General features: G+C 35.6%; 1 protein-coding gene across 9 annotated transcripts in view; it reads right to left on the minus strand.

The window, feature by feature from the left end:
- The window catches only part of TCF12 (transcription factor 12), a 378278-nt gene that overhangs the window by 325243 nt on the left and 30308 nt on the right, over nucleotides 1-22727 (minus strand). The window contains exon 3 of one of the 9 annotated variants that reach the window (XM_066343880.1): nucleotides 15527-15625. The exons of the other annotated variants lie outside the window; for them this stretch is intronic. The gene's annotated coding sequence lies outside the window, so the exon portion shown is untranslated. The remainder of the gene's footprint in view (nucleotides 1-15526; nucleotides 15626-22727) is intronic. 9 annotated transcript variants of the gene reach the window in all.

Below are 22727 nucleotides of genomic sequence, written 5' to 3' on the forward strand. Positions count from 1 at the left end.
TAACGCCTACTTCAAGAAACTAAGTTCAGCAGCAGAATCAAACCCTGACTCTCTAACACCAGTCCCATCCTCTCCAACAAGGCAATCAATCTCCAACATTGTTTTCAGTTGTATTTGAAAATATTTAAGTATTTATAAGCATAAAAAAGTAAAAATAAATACTATGTTAAGACAAACATCTAAGTTGCATTTAATAGGTAAATTTACCTGTTCCAAATTATATACAATATACAAATTCAACTTAAGAACAAACCTACCAATCTTATCTTGTTTGTAACCCAAGGACTGCCCCTATACAAAACCCTCACTCTAGGCCAGGGGTCGGGAACCTATGGCTCGCGAGCCAGATGTAGCTCTTTTGATGGCTGCATCGGGCTCGTAGAAAATCTTTAATAAAAAAAATAATAATGTTAAAAATATAAAATATTCTCATGTATTACAATCCATTCATTTCCTACCGCTCATGTTCATGGTTGCAGGTGGCTGGAGCCAATCACAGCTGTCCTCCGGGACAACACCAAATTTTTATTGAATAATGAGTAACGTACACGGGTCGTTGTATGATTCTCACGGAATTACATTTTAAAATATGTGGCATTCATGGCTCTCTCAGCCAAAAAGGTTCCCGACTCCTGCTCCAGGCCTTAGTTAAATGGGTAGCCCTAAGTAGCCATCTTCATACCAGTTAACAATAATCATGTCCCTATCAGTGGTCGGCAAACCGCGGCTTGCAAGGCACATGTGGCTCTTTGGCCCCTTGAGTGTAGCTCTTCCACAAAATACCATGTGCGGGCGCTACCTCAATAAGGAATGGACCTACCTATATATACTAGTTTAAGTTTAAAAAATTTGACTCTCAAACGAAATTTTAATCGTTGTACTGTTGATTTGGCTGTTGACTAATGAGTTTGCCGATCACTGCTAACCCCAACTAACTGAATCAAACATGGGCAGCCAATCCGAGACTAGTCAATCCATTCGCTTATTAATCACCAAACATTATCTCTTGCAAATTGAACCCAAGAGGTAGACAGAAAGATAGTGCTTAAGCTGGAGGTCTTGTGAATTCAGGCAAAGACGTAAACAAGTAAAGGAAGCTGGATAGTAAAAGAAACAAGAGCAAAAAGCAAGCATCCCCTGGGAACTTGAATCAAGAGACAGATTGTTTGTTTTTTCAATCTCTGTAAGACCTAACTATATTTGTTTTCATGTTAGACTTCTGAGATTCAACTATTGCCTTTCCCAATTGTTAGCTAGAATAGTTCTATAAAAAAAGATTCCCTTCATCTACTATTTAGTTGCCTAATAGTACAATTCTTATAGAAAAGGCAGGCTAAACACACAATTCTTTCCTTCCATTTACAACTTTTGAAAATAATGACTGACTCATTAGCATCATCTATTAGAAAATTTTTAAGTCAATACAAACTCATCTATTTAAACATATATGTTGTGTCTCAATCCACTATAGATATTATCTTAACTGAAGCTCACATTGTCCCATTTTATGCCACTAGGAAGCTCTTCAAGTTGGACCTTGAGTCTTTCTGACAAAACCACAGTAAGTCTTTAAAGCTTCCTTATTATTGGTTATGACAAGATGTTCCAGGCTTAGTTTGTACATTTCCTGGGTCACCGTGAAACCAGCCATTTATTCCAAGTATATCTGATGAATTTTAGTGAAAAATAACATACAGAGATTTCAATTTAGATGCCCCTCCAAAAAAACCCTCTTCTTTCAAAAATTTAATTCTAAACTTTTATTAAAATCAGCACTTGTAATTAGCTATATGTCAACTGTCTGCCATAATGCTTAGATTTCTTTATATTATATAGTAATAAAAAAAGTAGACTTTGGTCACTAGCATATTTTAATTTTTAAGGTATTCACACAGGTTATAGAGCTAGGCAGATTTTATTATGTAATTCAATATTTTTAGAATAGATTCTAATAATTTCAAATCACTAAAAGAAAATTCAATTATTACATAATTAATAATCACTGAAATATCCACAATTTACACATATTTTCTTTCTCAAAAGGAATATAATTATGCCCTGACTAGGGAGGCTCAAGTGGTTAATTTCTTTTTTTTTTTTTAATTTTTTAGGTTTTTTTTTTATTTGTTCATTTTTAGAGAAAAGAGAGAGAGAGAAAGAGAGAGAAATGGGGGAGGAACAGGAAACATCAATTCCCATATGTTACTTGACCAGGCAAGACCAGGGTTTTGAACCAGCAACCTCACTGTTCCAGGCTGACACTTCATCCACTGCGCCACCACAGGTCAGGCCAAACTCAGTTAGAGAGTCATCCTGATTCTCCAAGGTTGTGGGTTTGATCCCAGGTCAGGCCACATATAAGAATCAACTAATGAATGTATAAATAAGTGGAACAACAAATTGATGTTTCTCTTTCTCTCCCTCCCTCTCTCTCTAAAATCAATAAATAAAAAGAAGAGTATAATTATATACAAAGTATAGAAGTACAATTACTATTATATAATTTCATATTTTAAATGTACAGCTTAGTAGCAAATTCAATTATTCCAATACAGCCTTAATTCTTGCTTTAGATTACATTTTGTCAACTATAGATAAAAGCACCTTGATTACTAATACTTTAAATGACTTGTTACCATATCCTAATGATTATTAGATCATAGCCATTACTAGATGCTAGCACATAAATCCAAATGTCAAAATAAACTTTAATTTAATCTATCAATTACAAAAAATAGCTACAGACATGCTGTTTTCCATTTGTGTATAAGCTAAAAATTGTTGCTATGGGAGGTCCTTTACTACCATTTTATCAATATTGCACATGTTTTCTTAAAGAAAAATCTGGGAAACATTTACAAAATTAAACTAAACATATTTCAAGGAGGTCCGCTATTCACAATTAAATAGCCTGAAATCTAATGCTTTAGCAAATGTATTTAATGTAAATGACCACCTTGAACTACACTACCCATAAATGTTACATCTCCCATTATCTTTTCTTTCCTCTTCCTTCTCTCTATGAGGGTTGCACTCCAAAACCCTTAACTCTCTCTCTCTCTCTCCTCTTTTTTCTTTTTTCTTCTTTTAGTGGTTCCCTCTTTTTTCTTTCTCTCTCTCTTTCTTTTCTCCCTCTATATTAGTTTCTTTCTTTCTCCTTTACGTCTCCTCTCATTCAAACCTCAATAACGAACAATATCTTATCTGGGATTCAAACTTATATCTGTGGCATTTTGGGGGGTTTTTACTTCACCTTTTTAACACACTAGCAATGCTCCCATCCCTGGCTCTCCATTTTATCTAATTCTTGTTCCACTAAATACAATAGTAATTTTTTATTTGTCCCCCCATTTTCCTGTTTCCCTCTTATTCCTCTCATCATAACTCTTAGTCAACCAACACCTAAAAGCAAATCATTTTATTCTTGACCCAATTTTTTTTCTTATTTGCTTTTTGTGGGTCCATACGCCTTTTTTTTTATCCCCTTTATTACTTCTCCCCAATTCAGGCCCTCCATTACAGGCATTGTTTGTTCTATTTAGTACAATATAATTCACAGTTCACCACAAGATTTTCTCAAGAAAGAGGGGAGAGGAGAGGAGAGAAAAAAAGGAGGGGGGGGGAATAATTTCCTTTTTTTTTCTCCTAAATTTTTATTTTATTTTTCTTTATTTCATTATTAATTAAAAAAAAAACCAAAAACTCTTTTCGATTTTTTTATTTTTTTAAACTTTTTATTCTTTATTAAATCTCATTAATACTATCAACAAAACCACCCTCAGATGCCATTAAGGAAGAGAAAATCGAATATCATGGATACAAAAAAAAGAGAGGTAACACAGCTAGATGAGGAAAAATCTATGGAGAAAAAATTTAACATATTGGAAAACTTGGAGCTAAATGACAGAGAATTTAAGATAGAAATCCTAAAAATCCTCCGAGATATACAAGAAGATACAGAAAGGCAATTTAGGGAGCTCTGAAAACAACTCAACGAACACAAAGAATATATTTCCAAGGAAATTGAAACTATAAAAACAAATCAAACAGAGATGAAAAACTCAATTCACAAGCTGAAAAACGAGGTAACAAGCTTAGCTAATAGAACAGGCCAGATAGAAGAGAGGATTAGTGAAATAGAAGACAAGCAACTTGAGGCACAACAGAGAGAAGAAGAAAGAGACTCAAAAATTTAAAAAAATGAGATAGCCCTACAAGAATTATCTGACTCCATCAAAAAGAATAACATAAGAATAACAGGTATATCAGAGGGAGAAGAGAGAGAAAATGGAATGGAGAACATACTCAAACAAATAATAGATGAGAACTTCCCAAGCCTGTGGAAAGAACTTAAGCCTCAAATTCAAGAAGCAAACAGAACTCCGAGTTTTCTTAACCCCAGCAAACCTACTTCAAGGCATATCATAATGAAATTGGCACAAACCAACGGCAAAGAAAAAATTCTCAAGGCAGCCAGGGAAAAGAAGAATACAACATATAAAGGAAGGCCCATTAGATTATCATCAGATTTCTCAGCAGAAACTCTACAAGCTAGAAGAGAGTGGACCCCAATACTTAAAGTCCTGAAAGAGAGGAACTTTCAGCCACGAATACTATACCCATCAAAAGCTATCCTTTAAATATGAAGGAGAAATAAAAACATTCACTGATACAGAAAAGATGAGGGAATTTATCATCAAAAAAACCCCACTCCAGGAATTACTAAAGGGGGTTCTCCAATCAGATACAAAGAACAAAAAAAAAACAAAGCCACAAGTAAAAGCTCCAAGAAGAACACAATAAAACCAAATTTAAACTGTGACAACAACAAAAAGAAAGGGGGGGAGAGGATGGAGATTAACAGTAGCAAAGGATGATGGAGTGCAAAAGTACTCACAAAATAGTGCACTACAATGAACAGGGTAGGAACCCTTTTCATTACTTAAAGGTAACCACCATTGAAAAAACCACCACAGAAGCACGAGATAAAAAAGATAGCAACAGAGGAAAGATGTATGGAATACAACCAAATAAAAACAAAGATAGAAAAACGAAAGAGAAGGATCAAACAAGACACAAAACTAACAGAAAGCAATCTATAAAATGGCAATAGGGAACTCACAAGTGTCAATAATTACACTAAATGTAAACGGATTAAACTCACCAATAAAAAGGCACAGAGTTGCAGAATGGATTAAAAAAGAAAATCCAACTGTATGCTGCCTACAGGAAACTCATCTAAGTAACAAGGATAAAAACAAATTCAAAGTGAAAGGCTGGAAAACAATACTCCAAGCAAATAACATCCAAAAAAAAGCAGGCATAGCAATACTTATATCTGATAATGCTGACTACAAGACAGCAAAAGTACTCAGAGACAAAAATGGCCATTTCATAATGGCTAAGGGGACACTGAATCAAGAAGGCATAACAATTCTTAATATATATGCACCAAACCAAGGAGCACCAAAATATATAAGACAGCTACTTATTGACCTTAAAACAAAAACTGACAAAAATACAATCATACTTGGAGACCTCAATACACCGCTGACGGCTCTATATAGGTCATCCAAACAGAGAATCAACAAAGATATAGTGGCCTTAAACAAAATACTAGAGCACCTGGATATGATAGACATCTACAGGACATTTCATCCCAAAGTGACTGAGTATACTTTTTTCTCCAGTGTACATAGATCATTCTCAAGAACTGACCATATGTTGGGCCACAAAAACAACATCAGCAAATTCAGAAAAATCAAAGTTGTACCAAGCATATTTTCTGATCATAAAGCCTTGAAACTAGAATTCAACTGCAAAAAAGAGGAAAAAAAATCCCACAAAAATGTGGAAACTAAACAACAAACTTTAAAAAAATGAATGGGTCAAAGAAGAAATAAGTGCAGAGATCAAAAGATATATACAGACTAATGAAAATGACAATACGACATATCAGAATCTATGGGATGCAGCAAAAGCAGTGATAAGAGGGAAGTTTGTATCACTTCAGGCATATATGAACAAACAAGAGAGAGCCCAAGTGAACCACTTAACTTCACACCTTAAGGAACTAGAAAAAGAAGAACAAAGACAACCCAAAACCAGCCGAAGAAAGGAGATAATAAAAATCAGAGCAGAAATAAATGAAATAGAGAACAGAAAAACTATAGAAAAAATTAATAGAACAAGGAGCTGGTTCTTTGAAAAGATCAACAAAATTGACAAACCCTTGGCAAGACTTACCAAGGAAAAAAGAGAAAGAACTCATATAAACAAAATCCAAAATGAAAGAGGAGAAATCACCACAGACACTGTAGATATACAAAGAATTATTGTAGAATACTATGAAAAACTTTATGCCACTAAATTCAACAACCTAGAAGAAATGAATAAATTCCTAGAACAATACAACCTTCCTAGACTGAGTCAAGAAGAAGCAGAAAGCCTAAACAGGCCTATTAGTAGAGAAGAAATAGAAAAAAAACATTAAAAACCTCCCCAAAAATAAAAGTCCAGGCCCTGATGGCTATACCAGCGAATTTTATCAAACATTCAAAGAAGACTTGGTTCCAATTCTACTGAAAGTCTTCCAAAAAATTGAAGAAGCAATACTTCCAAACACATTTTATGAGGCCAACATAACCCTCATACCAAAACCAGGCAAGGACTGCACAAAAAAAGAAAACTACAGACCAATATCTCTAATGAATACAGATCGTAATGTAAATGACCAAACTAAAAAAAAAAAAGATAGCATCTAAAGAAAAATTTTTGTAATATCTTACCTAGCAAGTTTAGTCGATGACAAACTTATTGACTGAAAATCATCTAGGAAGCATATCCATGCAAGGGGTTGGTACAGAAGAGTATAAAATAAATTAATATATATGTATATATTCATATACATACATTCACATACATCTCAGCTATAATGATATCTATAGATGAACTGACTGATGAATAGATAGGTGGACAGATGGAAGGAAGGAGGAAAAAAGATGAGTTTATATTGACACTCTAAATTCCAACTGAACGTTGCAGTTCTTCAAGCTTGCCCCCTTTTCATATGTACAATTCTCTCCTCCAACAATAAGAAATCTGGCTTCCATTACCCATATAGTATTTATTTGTCTATTTGTTCAATCTGGTATATAGAGAAGTGCAATAGTGTTGGATTTGCAACCCAGAGCTCGTCATGAAAAAGGAAAGCCTGCCTGCAAAACCGAGTTCAATATTGTTTTGAGTCTGGGCCAAAAAGTAAATGCATGTGCAATGTTTATTAGATACTGCCTAAATCCTTTCCAAAAGAGTTGTGCCATTTTGCACTCTCACCCAGCAATGTAAAGGAATGGGTCACAGACATTTTAGTGATGGGGTAAAAGACATATTATTAGTTGCTAAGCAGAGATAACTCCCTTCTCTTATAATAACTTCCTTGGGATGTAATTCACATACCCCGCAATTCACATATTTAAAGTACATAATTCAATAGGTTTAATATATTCAGTTGTATAAATTCAGTTGTATAATCATCAAATCAACACTATCAATTTTTTTTTTTTTTTTTTTTTTTTCTGAAGCTGGAAACGGGGAGAGACAGACAGACTCTGCGCCCGACCGGGATCTACCCGGCACACCCACCAGGGGGTGACGCTCTACCCATGGGGGGAGGTCGCTATGTTGCGACCAGAGCCACTCCAGCGCCTGAGGCAGAGGCCACAGAGCCATCCCCAGTGCCCGGGCCCTCTTTGCTCCAATGGAGCCTTGGCTGCAGGAGGGGAAGAGAGAGACAGAGAGGAAGGAGAGGGGGAGGGGTGGAGAAGCAGATGGGCTCTTCTCCTGTGTGCCCTGGCCGAAATCGAACCCGGGACTTCTGCACGCCAGGCCGACGCTCTACCACTGAGCCAACCGGCCAGGGCCTCAACACTATCAATTTTAGAACATTTTCATCATACAACATCCCCAAGAAACCCATGTCCATTAACAGTCTCTCCCTGTCTGCTCATCTAGCCTAAGTAACTACTAATCTACCTTTTATTGTTATAGATTTGCCTATTCTGCACATTTCATATAAAAGGAATCATACTATATATGATCTTTAGTGATTGACTTCTTTTACTTAGCATGTTTTCAATGCTCATCCACATTGTAACATATATCAGTACTTTATTTCCTTTTTATGGCCAAATAATACTTCATAGTATGAATACACAATACTTTATACACTCATCAGCTGGATCTTTGGCTTGTTTTTACCTTTTGGCTATTAAATATGATGCTGCTGTAAACACTCATGTGCTAGTTTTTGAGTGGACATGTTTTCAACTCTTTTGGGTATATACTTAGGAGTGGAACTGCTGGGACATAAGGTAACAACTATATGATTAACCTTTTGAGGAACCATCACACTGTTTCCTAAAGCAGCTTTTATTATTTTCCATTCCCACCAACAGGATAACTCGCTTTTTAACTTTACTTATAAAGTCATCTACTCCAGTTCTAATTAATACAAACAAAATAACTCTAAATGAGATGACACGTAATCAAGCCATTATTAAATCAGACTAGTTAACTGTCCTTATGCCATCACTGATCTAAAAATTAATCAGCAATGCATATACATAATCGTGTAGGATGTAATGGTTGTGAGTTAATGTGGAAGCTTTTTTTTTTAATTGAGAAGCAGGTAGGCAGAGAGACACACTTACACATGTGCTCCAACTGGGATCCACCCAGCAAGCCCCCTATTGGGTGATACTCTGCCCATCTGGGGCCACTGCTCCATTGCTTGGCAACCAAACTATTTTAGCACCTGAGAGAAGGCGATGGAGCCATCCTCAAAGCTCAGGGCCAACTTTGCTCGAACCACTCGAGGAGAAAAGAGATGGGGGGTAGGGAGGATAAGCAGATGGTTGCTTCTCTTATGTGCCCTGACCAGAAATCAAATCCAGGACTTCTACATGCCAGGCCAATGCTCTACGGCTGAGCCAACCAGCCAGGGTCTGTGGAAGCTTTGTGGTTACAGAGCACATCATAGTTTGTATTAATTCTAAATATATATTCTTTTTTATATATTTGAGACTCAATTCCTCCCCGAAACATGTGCCTTCATATATAAAACCATAATTATTGAGGATAATTTGTTAAAATCATATTGGCCTTTCTAATCACCTGATGTTTTGCACTTACAGGCCTGATGAATCCATTTACCTTCAAAGAGACTATGGTTTGCTACCAAAGGAAGACAGAGCTAGTGAATGTTCTGTTTCCTGCAATCATAGACATGATTTCTTTTGTTAAAGATCTGCTACTGTCTTGGGAAAGGACTGTTTGCGTTCTTTAACTTGCCTGCCTTAAGCATCACAAAAGCCAGTCTTGGTGAGAGAAACCACGGAGTTTTAATCAAGACCCAGAAAGGAAGAGGGGATGGAAATTCCCACTTCTTTCTGACCCCAGGGAATTGCAGAAAGAAGGAAAAGGACCAAGTGGACTGGTCAGATGTATGTCCCAAAGTGCCTTAATGATGAACTCTTCTCTTCCCTTACCCTCTTGCTAGGAAATGAGCCACTTCTTGAGATGTCCAGCATCAACCTGGGATACAGTTGTATCAAAATACCAGGTTACATTACCCACCATCAACAAAGTGTGAAAATACCTCTTCCTTCACAGCTAACAAGTTATTCTAAATTTCAGCCAATCTCATAGGTGAAAACTGGCATCTCAGTGCAAGTCTTAACTTAGATTTTTTTTTTATATAGCTTTTTGTGAGAACTGTCTGCCCATGTCTTTTGCCTATATTTCCATTGGGTCTCTTTTTATTTGGTCTTTGTTTCACCCTCCACTTTTAAAGGTTCTTTATATATTAGGTGTATTAGCCCTTTATCTGTGTTATACAATGCAAATATTGTTCCCAATCTTATATCTGTCTTTTGACTTCATTATTAGTTTTTTTTGCTATATATGTCTTACTTTATATTTTTATATACTCAAAAAATTTATCACTTTCCTTTTGCTGAATCTAGATTTTGAGTCATACAGAGAAAACCTTTCCTTATACCCAGATCACAGAATAATTCATTCATGTTTTCCTTTAATGTCTGTATAGTTCCATTCTTATACTGAGATCACTGGTCCATTTACAGTTAATATTTCTACATGAAATGAGGTATAAACTTAATTTTTTTCCAGATGATTAGCCATTTATTTAAAAGTCCATCTTTACCCCAGTGCTCTGAGATGCCAGGTTTATCATATACTAAATTTCCATGTTCTTGGGTCTACATCTCAATTTTCCTATTCTATTCAAGACTGTTCTGTCTGCATAACATTAAACAAAAATCTAAACTGCAAATGACACAGACTATATGTAGTTCAAGAGTCCTCCCATTCTATAACTCTTAAAAAGAAACTTCGAGCCCATTCATATAGTCAGTCAAGTGACTAAATCTAATTGGCCTAATCATATACAGCTGACAGTGATTATTTAGACTAGTTACATAAGCAAGCTAAGGCACATTAGAATTTGCAGGTTTACAAATAGTACCTTAAAATTTTTGTCCATCAATTGGTAGTTCACAGAACCATACAAACAGATACTTAGTATGATGAGCAAAACTATTTAAATATATTTTTAACAGTTTTCTTAACTTCAAGCTTATTAGTATTTCATACCTCCTCCATACCTTTCAATATCAGTTTTATCATGATATTCATAAATTTATTATTAGATTTAATAAAAATCATATAAATAGTAAAATAAAGATCATAACAGTATAGTTCTGTTTCTAAAATATAAATGATATTGATAACCTAATACACTTCATTTTCTCTCCTGCATCTGTGAGCTTCTTACTCTTAGCCAAACCCGTTCCTCCCTCCCCCGTGCTCCTGACCCACTCTCCTCTCCACTGCTCAAACAAGTCTCCCTTGCCTTCTCTATCAGCAGTTCTTCTCTTATACAGATTCATTGCCATGATCCTACAACATGCTATTAACTCTCAAATCTTAAAAATGATTAAAAAATCAAAAACTATTTCTGACTCACTTCTCCCCACTACCACACTGCTACAACCCCTTTTCTGTCTTCCCCATAAGCAAACTCTTATGTTAAAAGCATATACTTACCATCTACTTTCTTTACTCCCACGCTCCCAAACGTTTTTCCTTTCACTCTACCAAAATTGCTCCTTTCAAAGTCACCAATGATGTTCATATTGTTAAATCAATTAAGTAGTCAATTCTTAATCCTCATCTTAATTCCTATAAGCAGCATTTAATTATTAGTAAAACAGCATTTCTTCCTTGAAATAATGCTTTCATTTGCCTTCCACAATACCACAGCTGCCGGGTTCTCCTCCTGCATTTCTGGACATGCCTCCTCAAACCTCTCTTGATCATTTCCCCAAACTCTAAAATCAACTTAATCTACTTTAATGCCAAAACATTTCTGTTATCTAATAAGTATTTTATATACCTTTAACTCACAATTCATGACATTATGAATTCATGTTCTAGCACATTTAATATAAACAAACTATTTTCCTGGATATGTTCTCAAATTTTGCTAGTGTGAGAAAAAATGTGTTAAAAAAATTAAATCTCAAAGTCACCTCAAGGAGAAATGAGTATAGTACATATATCTCATGTTTACACATCAAGTGACTGCAATCAGTTATACCTAGAGGCAACCAGAGAAATAAGCTAGAAAAAGAGCTTGAACAAAGCCTATGTACTCTTCTCAACCACAAGAGGCAGAAATCACTCCCAGGCCTATTTTCATGTATTAACACAAACTCTGACTTTAACAAGACTAACCTACACCTCACTAACCCTAGAATGTCAGTTTTTAGTAGTTTAGATTATAGAGCAGAATAAAAATTATACAGAATAAAAGCCAACAACTATTCCTGCTAAAAATTGACAAGCTAAGAAATAACTATAGGTAAAAAGGAAATAAAAATAAAAATGCCACTTATATAAAATACACAGTAATCAGAAAAATATCTGCATAGACTCAATGTTACCAAACTTTATTACAAAGAATACACTATTGCTGTATTAAAGCAAAGTACAAAAAGTACTCATGACTATAACCTTGATAAAGCTAGATATTTGATAAGCTTTAAGAAAATAAAATTTGTAATACATTTAATAAAGATTTTAATCATAAATGACTAAAACAAAGTACTACTTCTTCAAATACATTCACCTAAACAATTTATCACAAATAGTGAAGAATTATATATAAATAATTAACCATTAAATCATTTTCCAAAGTGATTACTTTCTAGAGCTTTTTCACTACACTTGCATTAAGGGAATAATAACTATCCTGTGAATGGGAAACATTCCTAAAATTTTATCAGACTTAAAATATCCTGGCACTTTTCTAAGGCCCTACGCATTCATTCACCCTAGACCTGCTCAGCTCAGTAAACAAATGTGACTTTTAAATTTTAGTTCTTCAACAAATAATTACTTTTAAAAATAAAAAATAAAGGTCCTAGCCAGGTTACTCAGTGGATAGAGTGTAGTCCTGGAGTGTAGACATCACGGGTTCGACCCCCAGTCAGGGCACATATGAGAAGCAACCAACGAGTGCACAACTATACAGAACTAAGTGGAACAACAAATTGATATGTCTCTCTCTCACTCTCTACCTACTCCCCTTCTCCTCCTTCCTCGCTCTCTCCCAAATCAATGGAATTTTTTTTTCATTTTTTGAAATAAATAATGAAGTTTAACATTTCTAGGTAGGTGTAAAATGAATGCATATAACTACTAGATTCTTTTCCAGACAGGATAATAAAATAATCCTAAAACATTTTATTCAGCAGCTACCTTTTACCTTCCTCTTCATTCATAGAGTAAAGGGAGAAGAAATTTTTAAAGCTTTTGTAATATGAAAAGCTTCCCTATTTTACTCTGAAATAGTCTAAAAGGTGAGAAATGATTTTACATCTGCAGACAGCACTGCTACTTAAAATTGGGTTAACTTTTCAAATAGCTTCTAATAAATCAAGAGCAAAAACTTCCACCAGGTCCCTGAAATGACTTTCCCTGAAAATTTACCAGCATTTATTTCTTAAAAACAGAAAATAATAAAATTAATACATGAAAAGATTCAAGCAAGTCATTCACACATGAGGAAACTGTAAGACAGAAATGACATGCATGTCCCATTCTCAACTGTGGTTACACATAACAATTAACCCTACTACCCCAAGCATTCACTATATGTACTGAAGTTAACTTATAGGCTTTTAGAATGATATTAGTTATGTATCATTCTTGGGAGAATACAGAAAAGAGTCATCCAAATAATATTCTGGGTCCTTCAGTTTAGATGAAGAATTGTAGTTGGAAAAAGCTCTATACAAATTATTAGCCCTGGGATCAAGCATCAAAAATAAGACAGTAGCCTGACCTGTGGTGGCGCAGTGGATTAAGCATCGACCTGGAAATGCTGAGGTCGCCGGTTCAAAACCCTGGGCTTGCCTGGTCAAGGCACATATGGGAGTTGATGCTTCCAGCTCCTCCCCCCTTCTCTCTCTCAGTCTCTCTCTCCTCTCTCTCTTTCTATGTCTCTCTCTCTCCCTCTCTCCTCTCTAAAAATGAATAAATAAAATAAAATAAATACATCACTTTATCTTTAAAAAAAAATACAGTATTCTCGAGATAGTACATTGTCTATGGTGACTACATAAACAACTTATTAAAAAGCTAAGTACTCTATTATTTAAATATAATTTTTGATCATTAATACATTTCAAGTAAAAACCATTAATGAACTAATTTTTACTAGATATTAACCATGTCTGGTCCTTTATAATAAGTAACAGAGTACTGGATACAATTGATGATCACAAAAAGCTTATTAACAAAGTAAGTCCAACACAACATAAAACACATGAAGAAAAAATGTATAAAATCACATTAAGCTCTAAATGATTCAACATATAAATTCTACTCCAGAATTGGAAGAAAAAAATTCCTAGAGAAGTCAGGGGAAGCTTAATAGCAAAGGTGAAACCTGAGAAAATATTTCTCTGATAAGTAGTATTTGGAGAGGCAGAAAAATGAGAAGGCAGGTGGAATGTCTACTATCCTGACTAAATATGTAATACCTTATCAAAACCAAAACTAAATTCTGCCTAGAATCAAAGAGTCCTTACGAAGAAAGAGTAGAAGCTCTGAAATCATTTCTATAGTAAACCTTGTCAAATATTTCATAAAGAATATGTGCTAATAAACAGAGCATGTGGGAAAACCACAGCCAGAGTTTCAGGCTATGCTTCCAGATGTAACATACTTCTGACCTAAAGAAATTGTTTTTCATCTCTGTTCAACTTACACAGCCCACATTCCTAAATTGAGTAAGCTGTGTTCTCTATACTCAAGTAGTCCTCAAGTTAACAGCAAATACCATGACAATAAAACCCTAAAATCAAGCAATGTAAAAAAGCAATAAGGTCTATGACCTGCTAAGATTCTGAAAATAGCTTCATTTTAAGAATTTTATGGGCCCTGGCCAGTGGCTCAGTGGATAAAGCGTCAGCCCTGGGTTTGATTCCCAGTCAGGGCACACAGGAGAAATGACCATCTGCTTCTCCACCCCTTCCCTCCCTCTTACTCTCACAGCCAGTGGCTCCATTGGTTCAAGCGTCAGTCAGCCTCAAGCACTAAAAACAGCTCGGTACCCCCAGACCTGGGGGGGGGGGGTAGCCAGGTAGATCCTGGCTGGAGTGCATAAGGAGTTTGCCTCACTATTACCCCTCTAACTTTAAAAATATATATGTATTCCTAGAATATAAAAGTTACAGAGTATTTAAATGCTGAGCTATCTTTTGCAATGAAAATAATCCTACAGAGGGTAAAGGTGGGAACAGGCTTTGACACACCATTATAAATTACATTTGCTTCAAAGATGCATTCACTTAGAAGAAAGTTTTTTTTAACTGACTTTATTGGGGTGACATTGGTTAATAATATTACATAGGTTTCAAGTGCTCTGTTCCATAATACATCATCTGTACACTGCATTGTGCATTCAGCACCCCAAGTCAAGTCTCCTTCCATCACCATTTATACCCCTTTATACTCTTCTACCTCCCCCTTCCCGCCTTTCCCTCCCATAATGACCACACTGTTGTCCCTATGACTTTTTTTTCTTTGCTTAATCCCTTCACCTTTTTCACCCAGCTCAAGAAAAGATCTAACAGCCCTGGTAGGGTTAACCCAGTCAGTTAGAATGTCACCCCAAAACAAAAAGGTTATGGGTTCCATCCCGTCAGGGTACACGGGGAGAAACCAATGAATGCACACTAAGTGGAACAACAAATGAATATTCTCTGTCTCTCTTTTTCCCTCTCTCTCACTGTCTCACTTCCTCTGTCTAAAATTAATCAATAAAAAAATGTTCTAAGATTTTTTTTTCCAATATGCAGGCTACGAGCATTTAATTCTCCTATATAAACTTTATCAAATAGTATATAGGTTCTTATAAAGCCATTTAAGTGCACACATATTAATGAATGCAGTTCATTTCCATTTCATTAGGGGTTCTGAATTCCTGAAAGTCAAGCTGTTCATATTATCATTGCAGATATTTAGAATTCCAGACCTGAAAGAGAAGTAAAGATGCCAAATTATATGAGAAAATACCTGAGAAATCAAGTGACAACCCTCCTCTTTCTTTCCAAACACAGACCTAGGTCATATCATTATCTGAATTTTCTTGTTTGATACGGTGCCTTTTTTTTTTTTTTTACATAATTACAGTCTAGTCTCTCTCTTCATGTTTCTGAGATCTTTTCTATTCTGAGATGTTTCTATTCTTTAAGAAGAATAGAAATATTCATATTTCTATTCTTATAGAATAGAATATTCACAGTAGAAATATTCAAATACCTCCCATGCCAATAAAGCTGCCTTCCTTTTTAAAATGAAGTGAACATGAGTTCAGGGTCAGTGGCAGAAACACTGAAGGCTACTAAGAACAAAAAGATTGTAATGGACTTTTTATTCAACACAGGAAAATTTGGAGTGAAGTTTAAGCCACCATGTCTAGCATTTTGCAAAGCAGCCTCAACAAGGACCAAACCCATCCTCACATCAGCTATGCAAATCCAAACATTTTCACACCTTACAAAATACTAAAGAGAGACTAGAAATTTTAAAGTAGCCAAATTTAACTACTAATGCTGTTGTTATTCAAAAATTTTTTTCTTTACCACAATCCACTGTTGAGTATATTTTTATATCACCACCTAGTATATACAAATGTATATTTATATAACAAACTAATATTTTATAGAAACAGTCCTCTAAGTGCATGTAATGCATTTTCATCATTTCTGTTCTTTCTTTATCATGCTGTGTGGGATCCCCAAAATGTTTTCTCAACCACTAATGGGTAATGAATGAACGGACTGCAGTCTAAAAATGATGGAAAGTATTTTTCACTGTTACTGATAGAGTCTCAGGGAGAACAGTTTTCATAGGCATTTACAATCCCAAATATTTATTAACACTTAACCATGTGAAAAATATGTTTGATTATCCTATGCTAGATATTGTACTACAGAATTTGAGGTTGCTTATACAAATATAAATATAGTCTTGTACTATTTTAAAAATAAGATTAGACACATAAGGAAGAAAAGACAGACTTGTAAACCCATTTACTCATTAAGCATTTTTCACAGATTTTTTTCTAGCATGTCTACAAGAATTCAAAAAGGCTTATATTTGTATAATATTACATTTATGACTATGGTATAGATACTCTCTCTTCTACTAGATACGTGAAACTATACTGACTGTATGAAATACATCTTTATTATCCTCAAAGCACTTAGCCCAGTGCCTGGCACACAGTGGGCACTTATTTACTGAAATAATAATTTTTCTCTTAATCTCAAAAATTAGTTTATAGCTCCAAGAATTAAGAGGATAAGGCACAATAAAACAGCTCTGGATGAACAAAAGTACTTTTAGATACTGCTATAAAAATTCCTCAATATCAAAGCAAATTTCTGAAAGACTAAATTTTGCTCCACACATCTATAAGATTTTTGAAATTACTTAAAATAGAACTATGCAAAAATGACACCAAACTCCATAACTGTTATTAATAAAATCCTATTAAGCCTGACCAGTCAGTGAGTGGCACAGTAGATTGAGCGTCGGACTGTGACACAGATGACCCACATTCGAAACCTCGAGGTTGCTGGCTTGAGCACACAGCCTTATCCCACTTGAGCACAGGATCGCTGGCTTGAGCGTGGGAACATAGACATGACCCCATGGTCGCTGGCTTGAGCCCAAAGGTCACTGGCTTGAAGGCCAAGGTTGCGGGCTTGAGTCTAAGGTCGCTGACTTGATCAAGAGATCACTCGCTTTGCTGTAGCCCCCCAGTCACGAGGCACATATGAGAAAACAGTCATTGTACAACTGAGGTGCCACAATGAAGAACTGATGTTTCTCATCTCTTTCTTCCTGTCTGTGCTTATCTGTCCCTCTCTCTGTCTCTCTCTCCTGTATCACACACACAAAAAAATCCTATTAAAAAGAAGAAATACACACTACTAGCTAGTAAATTTTCATTTTATTATTTATTTTCTATAGCGAGTATGTCCAACTCAAATTCTTTTGGGAATAAGTCAGAATACAAATTAATTGCATATTTCATAAATGCATTTTCAAGCTTTACAAAACTCAGAGAGATATTGATTTCTTTTGTAAAAGAGAAATGCACTGTAGTACTTTACAGCTATTTATTTTGATTTTTCAGATTGTCATGTCAAAATATTGAATAATAATCTTGCTATTTCTTTTTAAGACTAAAGCTAATTAAAACAGATGTCTTAACTTCTAATTCAATATTTGCACCATCACTAAACACAATCTATTTTTAAACAGTTTTATTAAATGGTAAATAACAAAATTAACCAATAAAATAAGGATTTGATACTTAAATGTGAATTTTTCTTCTTAACAACTAAATAACCAGCCAACTCAAAACAAGAAACTTTACTGATTAAATTGCCTCCAATTTATCAGTTTACAACAATTAGATTCTTGGAAGAAAATGGTTTCCTATGCGTGGAAGACGTTTCTCCTATAAAAGCTAGGTTCTTGCTTCCATTTTCTCATGATCCAAGGTGGTTAAACAACATTCACAGCTCTTCAACACTTATCACCATACCATTAGAGACTTTTCTTTCTATATAAAATAGCTCTGTTACTAGTCAAAGGGGAGCACTATTTTTCATTAAGATTATAAGGCAGCCCAGCTATGCCTTTCCACATCTCAACTGGCAGGGTGACTGAAAATACAGTTTAAGTTTTCAGGATATAGGTTCATTCTACTTTTAGGGTGTTGTAACCTCTCTATAGAAACAATGAATATCCATAGCCTATTAGGTTTGCAACTGAGAGTAATCTTTCATACACATTATTTCCAAGAAAATGTCAGGTTCATAGTAAGTGTGCAAATATTTTTTAAATAAACAAGTAATTAAGCACGTACTGCATGCCAGACACTGTCTTAGACCTAGGAAATATTAAAGAGCTAGAACATTATCAATCACAATGATATTTGCCACAAGAAACAACAACAACAAAAAATGATCCAACAAGCTAGACTATTCTCACCCTGCCACAGGGAGACAACATAATACAGAAAAAAGAGCACTAAAGTTGAAGCATTCACAATTTCACAATTCCCTAGGGTAAATATAATATAAACTTAGTATCTCAAAATTAAAAACCTAGATTTGTGTGTAAAAAAAAAAATACATCAATCTAATTTAAACATAAACTTAATTATTGCTTGTTAAAAAATATAAATCTGCCTGGCCAGTCTACTCAGTGGTCGAGTATCAGTCCAGCGTGTGAAAGTCCTAGGTTCAATTCCCAGTCAGGGGTAACAGGAGCAGTGACCATCTGCTTCTCCACCCCTCCCCCTCTCGCTTCTCTCTCTCTCTTCCCCTCCTGCAGGATAGCTCCATAGCCTCTGCCCCAGGCGCTAAGAAGAGCTTGGTTGCTGAGCAATGGAACAACAGCCCAGATGGGCAGAACATCGCTCCTTAGTGGACTTGCCGGGTGGATCCCAGTCGGGGCTCATACAGGAGTCTCTCTGCCTACCCTCCTCTCACTGAATTAAAAAAAAAAAATCAAAATAGAAAAATTTTTTAAATAAATCTAATTGTAGTTTTTACATAAGCTTTTATTAGATATATGGGCACACTGTATATAATATATAGCCTAACATAGCACAGTACAAAACTTTCTACAATGATGGAATGTTCTATATTTGTACTCTCCAATATGGTAGCCATTAGATACATGTGGCTTTTATACACTTAGAATATGGCTAGTGCAACTGAGGAACTGAATTTTCTTTTTTATATATTAATTGAAATGTAAATAGGCTGAACTTCTGTCTCCAGTAAAAATAGAGTAATACAGAGTAAAAGATATTAGAATACACTTTTGCCTGAAAGAAAGCATATAATGGAGAAAACAAGGACATAACAATTTTTAAGTCACTAGACAACTGGCAAGAAAGGACAGTGAGAGACAAGAAACAAATTAGATAAGCCCTACAAATGGCCAATCTTACTGACATGAGAAAGTTCCCAGGCTGAGGTACAGGAAAGGAGAATAGAAATGAAGACTGACCAACTCCACAAGTAGAGAACTCGGACATGGAACTCATGGAGTGAGCAGGACAGAGATCCAGAGAGCAGCAATGAGAGCAAGCAACTCCTGCAGAGGGCTCCCTTTGAGTCCAGATCGCCACATGAATATGAGGAAGCTGACTGAAGCCAGAGAAAGATAACCTCAAAAGATAAAAGATAACAGTGTCAATCACTCACTCAGGGCCAGTAATAGTGTCTGTTCCCAGAAGCCAGACTGGAAACTACATGAGTCCATGAGGCACTGTATAGTAACAAAATGGATTTCCTCAGTATTGAGGAAAAAACAGTCCTAGACCAAGCACTGCTCTGGACCCACCTAACCAAGACCAGAAGGAATAAAGCTGTTTCGAGGTACGTAATTACTTCTGAAAACAAAGAGCTCAAGAACATTTTTAGTAATACAAAAATATACAGCACCCAGCAAGGTAAAATTCACAATATCTAGAATCTAATAAAAAAAAATCACAAGGCATAGAAAGAAGCAGAAAAGGCCTGACCAGGTGGTGGCGCAGTGTATAGAGTGTTGGCCTGGCATGCTGAGGACCCAGGTTTGAAACCCACGGTTGCCAGCTTGAATGCAGGCTCATGCAGCTTGAGCATGGGCTCAAGAGTGAAGGGTCGTGGGCTTGACCATGGGATCATGTTGCTGGCTTGAGCTGGAGTCCCTACTCAAGGTACATATGAGAAGCAATCAATGAACAACTAAGGTGCTGCAATTATGAGTTGACTTCTCATCTCTCTCCCTTCCTGTCTCTATCTCTTGCCTTTAAAGAAAGAAAAAAAAAAAAGGAAAGGAGCAGAAAAGTATCAACCACACAGAGTGGTGGCGAGGAGGGTGTCAATTAAATTTACCCAGAATTGACACAGACATAAGAATTGATAGCTCTGGATACTAAATCAGTTATTATAAACTACTGCGTATGTTCCAAAAACTTAAGAGATAAAGAAGATATAAAAAGACACAAATCAAGATTCTAGAGATGAAAACTAAACAGATAAAAGCATATATAAATATACAAAATAATTTAATGGGATGAATAAAACTAAAATCAAGGATTTCAACTACATTTTTAAAATGTAACAACTGTTTTTGCCTTTTCAGGGTTCTGTGAAATGACCTTTTCTAGAAGTCATGAAATTGGACATTCTCTCTCACACAGTCACCAACAAAAAGCTGTTGGGAATCAAGCAGATAAAAATCAGTTAACAGTAATCTGCATTGCGGTCTTGTTGTCTACTTCTTGTAGGTTATGATCTATCTGGGGAAAGAGTAGGACTTTATGTGTTCTTACTATAAAAAAAATGTAAGCATTCTCTTCCCTCTAATGACAGAGGAAGATGAGCTCAAGTGCAACACGTAGGAAAGAGGTGATAACACCTGTAATAATGGAACATGTTCACATTCTATAGAAGCTTTCAAGACTGTTGTCACTTCCATACATTTGGTTATGACCTCTGAGTTGATTCTATCATAAACTTGAGTCTTCAGCTTCATTCTGAGGTGATTCCACCACTGAGAACAATGTTTTATCTTCCTCAATTGACACAGAATGTCATTGGTATTTACTGTGTACTTCACTGGTATTGACTACAGTTTGTCTTAATAGTCTCTTCTAGAATCAAGGATTTTATTTAAAGAGCTATCTTACACAGATCGCCCTGAGGTTAAGAAACTCTCACATACTGACTAAATTCTTCAAAGAGAGGAATAAATCTCTCTGAACATGAATTCTGATGTTTTGGAGTTAAGGTAAGTTTTTCAGATCACTATGACATCAGGACATTATTCAGACTCTTCTGTAGAAATCTAGAGGATAGACTTTAACAATAAATAATACTTCAAATTGTATACTGCTTTGTCATTTAGAAAGCATTTTCACATACATGATCTCAATGAAGTCTCATGAAATCCTTGTGAATAGGACTTATTCATCTACATAGTGATAAATAAATCACATAAAATAACTTTGACATCATTTTGGATAGTCCACTCTACCTCACACTACTAAATTAAGATTAGGTTCTATCAATTCCATATCTGCCCATGCTCACTTGTATCCTCACCTAGCTCTGCTCCATGCAAAGCTGTCTGTTATTTAAGCTACATACAACACACCTTCAGGGCCATCACTCATAATGCAGTGTTAACACATGACCAGACTTACATGGTTGTCCTAGCTTCATGAATACTGCCCTCATTCAAGAATTCTGCCTCCACTCTCCCTATTACATATTTTCTAATAGCCACATTTACCTTCCTTTTAAAAACGGGGGCACTTCCAATTTCAACAATGATATAGTAACATCCCACTGCAAACAATTATAAAACTGGAAAACAATGTAAGATTGTGATCCCTGAGAAAGGGGAAGCAAACTATGCGAACTCTACCATCAACCTGGTTTCCTGCCTGGAAGCAATTTGCAGATCACTGTGCAGGAATGGGATCTCAAGCAGAACAGAGCAGTATCACTGAGTTAAGTGAAGAGACTGGAGTTATGAGAGAAAAGGGCAGCTGGAATTTGTAGGGCAAAGATTCAAAGGAGGAAGCTATACAGAGAAAGATCTCCAAAAATCTGCATGAGGTCCCCCTTGAGTATATTATCAAGCATATGGTAAAATTCCACAAAGGCAGCCAAGAAATGACCAAGAAGTTATAGGTTCAACAACTCATCAAGCTCAAACAGGACTCCTAGACCTCAAATGTTGGAAAGAGTCATAGTAGTGCATAAACATTGAAAACTTGAGGCATTCAGTAAAGTCTTCAGAGTAGGTTATGCCTTAGTAACAGGGTCAACTATTCTTAAAGTTACTCTAGAACCATCCAAAAAAAAAAGCTTAAAAACAAGACTGAAGGTATTGAGTTGATCTCTAGTAACTTAATTTCCTGTCATAACAAAATCCTACATTCTTTAAAGGAGAGAACAAAATCAAAATAATCAATATTAGATTAACAATGTCTAGAGTCTACTCTAAATTTACCACACATGGCCTGACCAGACAGTGGCGCAGTGGATACA

The sequence above is a fragment of the Saccopteryx leptura genome, chromosome 6 (genome assembly GCF_036850995.1).
Source record: "Saccopteryx leptura isolate mSacLep1 chromosome 6, mSacLep1_pri_phased_curated, whole genome shotgun sequence".
NCBI lineage: Eukaryota > Metazoa > Chordata > Mammalia > Chiroptera > Emballonuridae > Saccopteryx > Saccopteryx leptura.